Below are 10,577 nucleotides of genomic sequence, written 5' to 3' on the forward strand. Positions count from 1 at the left end.
CATGAGTTTGATTCCTCACCCGTAGGTGATCCACATGGCACGGTGGACCTCTCCTGACCCACCAGCTACTCCCCTCAGCAGTGTGCTTTATCAGTCAGCCTGTTTTGCTCCCAAGCTCCTCACTCTGTCTCTGTCTCACCACCCCTGCACCTCTGGCCTGTACCCCAGTTCTGTATACATAAATAAATAAATCTTAAAAAAAAAAGTTAATAGTAATTGCCAGAAAAATCAAATAAATATACAATTCAAAGTTCCCAGACCAGGAAACAGCCTTTCATTTTGTTTTACTTGTTTGAAAATGCGAACACTGACTTTGTTCCAATTAAATACACTTTAAGCCCTAAAATCCCATTATTCTCCTTAAAAAATAAGCAAAGTTGACTATCAAAACTATGAGCAACCAACAACTGCCTAATTTTAATTACATCCAAAGAGCATTTCCTAACATTTCTAAAACAAAATATAATCATTGCAATGGCTTGTTTGACTTAAGTGACTATCTAATTACTTTACAGAAAATTATCTTTCTTCCTTAAAACAGCATCAGGCTGCCAAATCTCCTGTTGTACTGTGCAGCCTCATGCTATTTGGCCTCTGGGCTCCATCTGCATTTGTCTGCATCTGCTTTCATCCTCTTCAAGCTCCTCTCAAAAGGAGCACAGAGAATCTGCAATTCATGTCAGGGCACCCAGCCAGATTAGAAGCTGCCAAATATCAACATCAGGTTTTGTGAGAAAAATTAAGTTACTTAAGCCTCTCTCGAGCACAGCAATGATGTCAGATGAAAGGTTATACAGTTTGAATCTCTATTGCCAGTCTACTAGGAAAAAATAATCTGGATGTGAAAATGTGATGTTATGATATGATCTGGACATTTTATGGTGACCTAACCTTTTCACCTGTTATTATTACAATGTCTGGTTATCATGTTAGAGATTATTTTTATCTGTTTTTCTGCAATTGTCACACAAAAACAGGGAAGCTAGAATGTGAGCATCTCCATCTATTATATTTTTAAAGGATTTGATAGTATTATACAGATCTTCAATAATCCACTATCTTGTGCAAGCAAATTCCTGATAAACATAGTTTTTCACTCTGGTTATTTTCTGTCCAATAAATTCTTTTGGGTTGACTTAAAGTGAAGAAATTTAAAATTTGAAAGTTCAAGTTATTTTCTGTCCAATAAAGTATTTTGGGTTGACTTAAAGTGAAGAAATTTAAAACTAAGAGGCTAAAAGCAATCAAAAAGTTCAAGGGTCATATATTCAGAAATACTTTTTTTAAAATTTTTTAAAGATTTATTTATTCATACAGAACTGGGGTACAGACCAGAGATGTGGAGAGTGAGAGGATTCACCAGAGACAGAGTAGGGAGCAGAACAGGCAGATCTACGAAGTACACTGCTGAGGAGAGCAGCGGGCAGGTCGGGAGAGGTCTGCCGCGCCATGTGGGTCACCTCTGGGGCCAGGAATCTAATGTGCACTGAGGTGGCTGCTGCTAGTGCTGTATCCTAACCCATTGCTCCACCAGGGAGGGCACTCAGAAATATTTTAAATATTTAAACATTTTAAATATAATACTTGGTGATTTGGAAACTTGTTTTTACATATATTCATCTAATCTTAGATTATTTCATAAATAAAACAAACCATTTCAAATATATTTACCTAGATATATGTAATTTAAACATAAAATATTTTATAATTAATTTAAAGTGACTTGGCTACTTTGAAATGGCAGGATATCAGGATTTGGCCTGATATTTATATCTGTTTCATGCTACGAGATTTCACAGATCATATTAACATCAGAGTCTTAGAATTAGGAGAGATTTTGTTTTTCTGAGTACAATGAATAGAAAATTCTTTTTTCCTGCCTGGATTCTAGATATAATTGGTTGATAGCTCAAAAAAATACCTAATCTTTGTATATTTGATGTACACATGCCTAATGTTACACAAAACAGTACTGATATAAACTTCAAGATAGAATAAAATCAGAGGATAGATATGCAGACATGCTGTAATGTAAGTGAATCTGTAAAATGACTACAAAAAGATACACATAGTAGAACTATTAGTTAATAGCAGTAGTAGTGAAGGAAAAAATAGAAAACCTCAAGGATTCACAAGACTAAAACTTGACTAACACATGAGGTGGGAGCAGAGGGGATTAATATGACTATTAACCCAGCCATACGTCTGGAGGCACAAGGGCCTTATTACAAGGCCCAAGGCCCAAGCAGGCATTATTCTGCTGTAAAAAGTGTTCAGGAACACAGACTTAAGGGTAAAGATACAGAAATTGGGCCCATTGTGGACTCTGTTCTTTTTCTGAAATCAACAATAGTCTAACTACAAACAAGGAGTGAGCCCCTCCCAAAGACAATATGACTATCAGTGCAGTTTCTACAGTGACATGGCTGGTGTTACCCACCTGTGACTATGCAGGTGTTTCTGGCCACCAACTCTGTCCCTCTGCAGGGCAGCAGACTCCTGCCTGCTTGTGGCCTGTACCATGCCAGGGCTTCTCTTCACTGACCTCTCTCAGCAGAGGCCGTTTCCCTCAAGGGCCCCTACTTGTGACCATACAGGCCTCTCTCAGCAAACCTGTCCCACTAGGAGCAGTTCTTTCTGCCCGCTTGTTCCTATACAAATGTCCTTTACTTTCCTATCCCTTTTCTAATAAATTTATTCTTTAAATATAACTAATGTTTCTGTCTCATGGAGATACTTTCCATATGCCACTGAAAGAGGAGCTATGATGAAACCTTTCCCAGAGTGAACCCTAAGACGCTGCTCTCTAAACCCATCAATCCCAAAACTACATCAGTAGTAGTTAGAAAGATTATCTGTAAGAATAAGCAATCAATAACAGAGGCAATGACTTACTCAATTTATCACTCAGGGGCTACCTTGGTCCCTTCAGTGCTAAACTGTTCAAATGCGAATGTGTGCTTTCCTTTTCTTCTTCATACTTCACACAGTGAGGAACAGTATTCATGCCTCAGTTACATCTTAAGATATTTTTCAAGTATTTGGGGGTGAGGGAGAGCACCACTATCATAAAATCCATCATTTATTTAGATCTCTCTAGTAGGATCTAACCTAGAAGAGATCTTGCACTATTTCTAACAAGTAAATTTGTCAGTACTAATGTTTCTCATCATTTTATTCACTACAGACCCTGGTATTTTGGTGCACAAGATTAGATCTGAGACTAAACAAGAGGTTCTTGCAAAGTTTTAGTCAACAAAGAGAAGATAAAATGTTTTGTAATACAGTAAACATTTCCCCATATTCCTTTAGAAAGCATTTCCATCACACAAATCTGTATGATGAAAGAGGCCGAAGATTAGGTTTTTATGCTCTTGTCCAGGCCTCAAGTCTCCACTAAAATGTCATAATGGTCACATGCACTGTTTGGTTCTGCATTGTGCTTTTAAAGACTCCAAGATTTCATATTTACATCTTAATGAAGCTGTAACCTACAATTTAAATGTACAAAGTGACTGTTATTCTAAAGCCATTGTGAGGGGAATTTAAATAGTAAAGGAAATTAATTATGCAAATGTCCAGCTATTCTTACCACTCAGTCTTGATAAATTTCAGAGGAATAGAGCAAGTTGTGCATTTTTCCCTTTTCTTTTACTACTCTATGAAAATAATACTAAAGTTCTCATGAAACATGTTTTTAAGTATAAATATGCTGGGGCTTCTCTGGTAGAGAAAGTACATGAACTTAACATATTTATAAATGAAGGAATGGATGCACAATTTTAACATAGTATTAATAAGGAAATGCCTAGAAGGGGATTTAAAGATAATTGAATCCATCATTTTCTTTGCACATGGAGATGCTGATGTGGAGGAAATACTAAGCTTTCTGCTTCAAGCAATGTTACCTAGTTGACAACAGAACTTTCTCCCAATCTTAGGTATTTGGTGTGGACACCAGATCGCTTTTCAGCATCTCCTCAATCATTTGAATGATATTTCTTCTTAAATAGTGAATATGTTGTCAGAAGCCCTATTTTGTTTTTGATTTCAAGAAATATTTTTCTAATTACTAATTTTATGAGAACTTGATTTTCTCAGGCAATCTATGAATCCATTTATTTGACTACAGTGGCCTTGGGTCAGAAAATACTTTCTTTGTAATATGCCTGTTAAAGATTGTTGGCTATGACTTACACACTCTAGTACTTCTCTGAGAGAAGTAGAGAAGTAACAAGGTAGTAATTTTGAGCAGACCTACACTTGAGGGTGAAAGCTATAGGGTATAGGGGTGAGGGAAATAGAGACTGTTCATTTCTCTTTTATGATAGAGAAGAACTATTTCTATCAGAAACTCAGATACACTTAATAAATACATACAGAATTTAGATGAAAAGTACAGAATATTCTGAATGTGAATCCCATGGGATCTTTACCATTAAATTAGATGCAGTTAGTTGATGATATCAGGAAAAACCTGAGACAATGTTCACTGAGAGAACACTGAAAAAGCACTTAGATTACATGGCGCATAATTAGTACTGAACAGAATTGAAATGTGATAAACACTGCAATAGTGGTTTCAGGCTAAGACAAGGAAGAAAGCATTTATACAGAGCTTGAATAAATGGGTAGGGATTTCATCTAAATCTGACAGATAAAAAACATAAAGGGAGGAAATGGTGTGAGAAAAATTAAGGCAGAAAAAAATAGTAGGCAATTCAGTAGTCAAGATCAAATAAAATTCATAAACATAATCAGATAAATAATATAGGCATGTGATCTCTTGTCTGAAATGAGCTATACTTGACTCAGATTCTAGACTGTTTCTTTTCATTTCTTTTGTAAATTGCCTATATTTCATAATTGCATTTTTAAATTACATAATAATGTCTTTTACATATATATGTTTATTGCTTTCTTTTCTCACATCTATGTTTTCATCATATATGTAACAAACATTTGTATTATTTATATTTTTATTTATATTTAGAGACTGAACTTGACCTGCAATTTTCCACATTTTCTTTTGTAAATTTCTTTTTTATATGTTTTATATTTGATAAAATACAAAGATGAGATTATTTTAATTCAAGTATATTTAAATTATATGAAAAATGTATGCTCTTAAAGTATTTGAAATATTTTCTATGGGAGACTTCTACTTAACATTTTGGAGGAATGATTTTTAGCTGACTTACCCTCCCATTAAGAATAACTGAAGAAATTGCATAGAAGTTAAGATTTTTAAAAAATGGTTTTGAATATTTCATAGAATAATCAGGGTTAAAAACATTCGAGTTTTAATATGCCCATTTCAAGTATGAGATTAATAGCTTATACTTTATAAGGTGATGATAATCATGGTGGTGATTATGATACTCATACAAGACAAGCTATACATGAGTATTAGCTTCTTCTAATATAGCATTGCTTGCTTTTGCTCAAGAGTGCCATGCTATCTCTGTTACTACAATCTCTATTTTACAAATAGGAAAATATCTAATAAGTGTCAGAATCTGGATTTGAATATAATTTTCTCTGACTCCATGCTTTTGTGTTTAATCAGTATGGTAGCTTGCTTATAGTCTTATCTACATTTCAGAAATAAAACGACTCAAGGAAATAGTTAAGTGGCAAACAGATGTTCCCTTATCCACAGCAAATCTTTTCCAGCTTAGAGCTCTAGGTCTTGAAGTTGCCTTTGTTTATCCCTTTAGCTATTCTGTTCTCTAACCACTGGCTTCAGAGGTCAGTTTCCTCACCTCAATGCAGTTTCTACATATTTCACAAACTCATAGAGTTATTTCCTGGCCTCATTAACTAAAATAGCATCTTTATTATTTCTACCAACTTGTCTTGCTCTCTTTGCTTAAATTACACTATTGCTTATTTTTTTATCATGATTTCATGAAAATACAGACATTGACTTTTTAATTAATATAAGATGACGTGTCTCACATATTGCAAACTCTTGTTTGGTGTCTATTATACCTGTCAAAAGGTCCTGACTTTTAGGAATTAGTCATCATATTTGCTTATTGACCTAGTAGTAGCTATTGTGTAAAAAAAAAAAAAATCAAGAACAAAAATAAATTTCAAAGAGATTGATCAATTCTTACAAAATACTACTTTGCTAATCACTTAATACCTATTTGAAAGCTAAGCACTTTAACTCCAAAGTTGATAAAAAAAGAACTCAGTGGCATAACTTTAAAAACCAACTTACAAAGTGAAATGAGTAATAGAACTTGTTTAACAGTTACAATAATTGGTATCACAATAGGGGCTTCCAGATGAAAGCGGATTGGCTAAAAGTGATGTTAGAATTCCATTTTAAGGAAGATGATGACATTTCTCTTATTATGGGCATCATTTCCAAGAAATAACCTAAATTAAATTCCCCTTGTGAAATAAACTTGATAGTTTTTTACTTATATTGGCTTCAACAATTTAGTCTCAAGCAATTTTCAATCCTGATGTCAATTTGTACATATTTGGATATACAAGATATATAATATACTTGTATATGAAATATACACGTGTACTGAAATATATACTTGTATATGAAGCCATGAAAGTGTATGACTTAAGGTATTATAAATTAGATTAAATGATATGATAATATAAAGCAATTGTAATAATGGAAACATTAGAATGTATGGTTTTATTAATCAAAGGTTTTTAGAGAACAGAATCAGTAGGATACAGAGATATATTGTTATAGATGATATAAGTAAGTACAGATTTAGCACAGCTGTTTGCTCACACAATTATGGAGACCAAGATCTGTTATCTGTAAACAAAGGAAAGAGCCAGGAAAGCAGGCCATCCAACTCAGTTTGAGTCCAAAAGCCTAAGAATCAAGAGTACTGTTGTCTAAAGGGCAGAAGATGCATATTCCACATGAAATAGAGCAAACTGATTGGGCCTTCCTCTTTCCTTTTTGTTCTGTTATGGTCTCCTTAGAACAGACTTTATGATACCACCTGCACTGCTGAATATACACTTCTCTGAATCACTTATTGAATCAGTCTAAATTTTTCTAGAACTGCTTCACAGACACACCCAAACTAATGCTTTCTCACCTATATAGCAATATATTAGTTCAATCAAACTAGCATTTAAAATTAAACATTAGAATGGTAAAATCATAAAGTGTGAATGATATTTAATTCAATTGTGAAAAATGAATAGAGAATCAACACATATTAAAATATTCTCAATCCTTTATAGCGATTAATTGTTTTATTGCTTATTTCCTGGTTGGATCTCAAATAGGATAATTAAGTGACTATTAAAACTGTCACTTATATCACATGAACATTGATAATCCTAACTATAAATAAGGAATTTAAATTTTAAGTAACAAGATTATCATTTAAGGATTTTAATCATCACTAAATTTGTACCAACATCTTTGTTTTTTACAACATGGTTTAATAATAACATATGCCTCCTGTTTAAATAGAACAAACCTTTTTTAATTTTGAAAACTACTATTAAAAATAGTAATATCTGACATGTAACACATTTAGATATTTCATAACCAAGATGTGTATTAAAAATTTATTTATAGTTTAATTTTTGTCGGATTTGCTGACATAATTTTTCATTACATTAAAACATTTAAGCCATATTTTGTCAATATAGCTTTTCTCTCTCCTCTGGTTAAAAATGCAGCTTGCTTCTAAAGGGGATACAAAATGGAGATCAAGTCGCAAAGGCATTTTACCTGTCACAGACTAGGAACACACCACAGAGAGCAAAGCTGATGGGACTGTGCATCTGCGCATTCAGCATTTCATGGCTCAAAGCCATGAGACTCTTTTCTGCATGACCAACTGACTAATTGCTGTACTTGGCCTTTTCTATTCTCTTCAATTAATGCAATGCACAATTGCACATAGCAACAGAGTCACCCATACAGAACAGAATCTGGGCCAGAATTAGGCACTAAATCCCAGAAGCACCTGTTACAAATATAAAGCTTCCAGATGGCCCAGTCTTTGTAGGGAAGTGTCAAGCATTGACTTATCTGTCTTTCTTACTTTTGGTTTAAGGTCAAAAACATGATCTGTTGGAAGCAGGGAGCCAAATCAAATCAGAAAAAAAACTACCTCGGATTTGTGTAGAAACTTCTCAATTTGTTTGTCTAAATCTTTATTGCCCAGTGGAGCTCATTGTTATCATTTTCTAAGCATGCAAATGGGATTAGTCCATGATTACATGGCAGACTTCATTATAATTAGATAGATTTATTTAAACACAGCTGTAAACCATAAAAACGTGAAATATTTGATGATTATAAATTCAGCAGTTTGTGTATTCAAACTTAAATCTTCAATCAACTTCATTGTTCTGATTTTGTTTGACAGTCTAGAAAATGCAAAATATTACCTTAGCTTAACTCAGCTGTTAATTGTTTGCATTTATTTCAAGCTTTGAATGTAAGACTGATGTTACATTATATTTTAAGTCAATCTTAACAATATATAGCATTTGTATTTTTCCTGTCAATGACATAATATTTAAGTTGCATTTTTGTCACATGCATAATCCTTAGCAATGACAATTGAAACTTTAGTGAGCCATCTCGCTATTTTCTAAGTGTTGCAAAAGAAGGTAGTATGATACATATTGTGTTCCTGTCCTGTTCTTAAGTTTTAAATGGGTATCATAAACTTATCTGGGTATTCATATTTTATGGAATTTCTATGAAAGTAAAAAGGATTTTTTTCTAAAAATAACCTCTTCTATTAAACCAACAGGAAATGTGATTTTTGTTTTCTGTTGACAGAAAAGTTCTAAGGTACTCAGTTATCAAAATGATTATTCTTGTTACCTCTCATTTTAGGCTACTGGGACAGCCATTGCACATACAGTATATTCTACAGCTTTATTCCATGGCATCATTACCCACTGACATAAATTTAATTTCTACACGTGGCTTGTGTACTCACAAAATGTCAGTTATACTACTGAGTATAAAGTACACCTGAACCTTATGATCTTTAACAAATATACTAAAATATACAGTGAAAAAAATGATCTTTCCCCAAATAATTTTGAGAAAACTAGATAATTAAGTTGGACCTTGATACACAAAAATAACCAAAAAGAAAGGAATACCTAAACATAAAACCTCACACTATAAATATCCTAGAAGTAAACTTAGAAGAAAAGCTTTGTGACTCTGGTTTGGTAATGATTTCACTACCTTATACCATACAAAATAATTAAATTGGATAAGTACTTAGATGTAAGAGCTGAAGCCCCATTAGAAACACAGACAAAACACTACATAACACTCCCTTTAGGGATGTCTTTGCCTATTTGTCTGCGACAGCAAGAGACTCAAAAACAGCACAAGAATCAAAAGCAAAAATAAGTAGGACAAAATCAAATTAAAAATCTTCTGCATGGAGAAAACTTTCATTAAAATGGGAAAAATAATCCTATTTTGTGAGAGAAAAAAATTGTATATAAAAACAATGAAGGTGCTAACTTCCAAATATGCAAAGAACTTACATAAATCAAGAGAAATAAAACAAAAATTGATCAGAGAAGCTAAACAGAAAAATATCCAAAGGTGATTTCAAATAGCCGATGGTCACATGAAAAAAAAAAAAATGCCCAGTATCATCTATTGCAGGGGGAAGTCAAATGAAAAACATTATTAAATACCACCTAAACCTGGCAGAATGGCCCATTACAAGCACAAACAACATAACAACAACAACAACAAAAAAATCCCAGAAAATCAGAAAAAACGGTCGGCAAGGGTGTGAAGAAAAACGAGCTCTGTTAATGGTAGGAATGAAGACTGATCCAGCTTCTATTAAAAACAGTATAAAGGCTCTTCTAAATAGTATTTGTGAGAATCCTATAGTTACTCAAATGCATTAGAACCTCAAATGCATTTGTGTGCTTCCTGATGAGTATCTATGTTGTAGGAATCTTTATTTCAGGAATTCCACAGAATTTGTTGTTAATTAGTGGCCATTTGAATAAATGTTACATTCATAATGAAATATGAAAGAGCTCTTTGGCATCTATAAAACAGCTACAGCCAAAACTAAAAATGGACAATCCTAGAAGATCATGAAAAAATTGTGATACATAAATTTTTAGTATGATATAAATTTATAGAAATGTTTAAAGAGTGTTTGGGTAACTTATTATTATGTTCTTTTACTTATATGTACCTTTTATAGTATGTTTATAATTTACTTTCTTAGTAGCTCCATTCCTCTAAAATATTAGTCATATCGGAATCATCACTCTTATTTGCCATTCTGCATGACTGAACTTTCCATATATATAACAAGTCAAAACAACTCTCCCATATTTAAAGAAGAAAAAGCTAACAGCTTCACATGGCTTTGTGAGAAGGCATTAAAATTATTTTTAATATTCACTAACTTTAACAAAATTTACATATTAAAACAAATATTTAGAATTAATGACATTAAAATTATAAGATTATAGCTAAACACATTTACGAAATAATTGCTTTTTTACATTTATTAATATTTTAGATTTGCTGAAGTTTCCACTTCATATTCTGAGAAAGG

The sequence above is a fragment of the Condylura cristata genome, unplaced genomic scaffold (genome assembly GCF_000260355.1).
Source record: "Condylura cristata isolate star-nosed mole 26May11 unplaced genomic scaffold, ConCri1.0 scaffold00010, whole genome shotgun sequence".
In the NCBI taxonomy this organism is placed as follows: Eukaryota; Metazoa; Chordata; class Mammalia; order Eulipotyphla; family Talpidae; genus Condylura; species Condylura cristata.